At 36.8% G+C, this 1,071-nt stretch overlaps 1 non-coding gene across 1 annotated transcript; it reads right to left on the bottom strand.

Moving 5' to 3' along the window:
• Positions 1–357: 357 nt before the first annotated feature.
• Positions 358–570, bottom strand: LOC112518753. The gene has a single exon (XR_003069829.1). It is a non-coding gene; the product is annotated as a small nucleolar RNA U3 (small nucleolar RNA).
• Between the last annotated feature and the right edge of the window lie 501 nt (positions 571–1,071).

The raw sequence follows: 1,071 nt of genomic DNA, 5'->3' as shown, positions 1-1,071 counted from the left end.
ACCACAAGCTTCTTCAATGAGTCCATGATCATGGCAAAGACAAATCATAACCTCCCCCATGGAAGCATTTCATCAAACATTTGCTTTGCATCTAAAAGTATACCACATTTTCCATACAAGCTTCAAATGCACCTACAAGAGAAGGATCAAGATAGAGAATAACTAAATACTCTACTTCTACTATGGCTTCTAGAACCCATTATACATAAAACTAGTTTGGTTAATAGAGAAAGGAATTCATACCGGATGAGTGCATGATCATCTGAAGATCATATCCTGCACGTAGAGGCATTTCATCGAACTCTTGCTTTTCAAAAACTGAAATATGGAATCAAAACAGAACAAAAATTTAGAATTTATCTGTCAGACAACCATGTAACCATGCCAAGACCCATAAGATGGGATGGGAACGATCATCTACCGAGCCATGGCCTAGAACATGTGTATCTGTTAATCACGCTCTGGCTACAGGGTTCTGGCTCATCAACCAGACATGGGTTGCTGTCTCCTTAGGAATCAAGAATACAGAGGTACGAGCCTATAGAACAGATCCTGTTCAAGTAAGGTCGTGCCTCTCCATCCCTCTCTTCTTCATTTGAAGTCGTAAACGATGTGGGAATGCCTTTATGGGTTTAATTTAGAAACCATTACATATTCTGAGGTTTGCTAAATAAGGGTAGTGGGTGTATAGATTCATAATAAAGTTTCTTGAATTCTGAGGGTTTGTTATTTGAGCCCACAAATTCGCAGGGTTGGTTGAAGACAACGCAAACTACAACTTTTAATGCATGAGTACAAGTCATAACAACGTTGATGATCTTTACCCCAAGAGTGCACTTTTTAAAGTCAATCAAACGCCAGTAAAGTCGTCCATTATGTTTTTTTTTTTTTTTTGTTGAATTTCATCGTTTCCAGAGATTTTTTGATTTTTTTGCTTGATGTTTCTTGTATTAAAAAACTTTGCTTGTGAAATTTAGTTACGTATATTTTTAGACCCCAATTTCTCGTATTTATTCCAACTTTCTTCGATCAGTGCATTCTTTGTTGCCGTTAATGATGTATTTATGAATA

This window comes from Cynara cardunculus (genome assembly GCF_001531365.2).
Source record: "Cynara cardunculus var. scolymus isolate 2C chromosome LG 9, CcrdV1, whole genome shotgun sequence".
Lineage (NCBI taxonomy): Eukaryota > Viridiplantae > Streptophyta > Magnoliopsida > Asterales > Asteraceae > Cynara > Cynara cardunculus.
The sequence above is the reverse complement of the archived record's forward strand: the minus strand, read 5'-3'. Positions and strand labels throughout refer to the sequence as shown.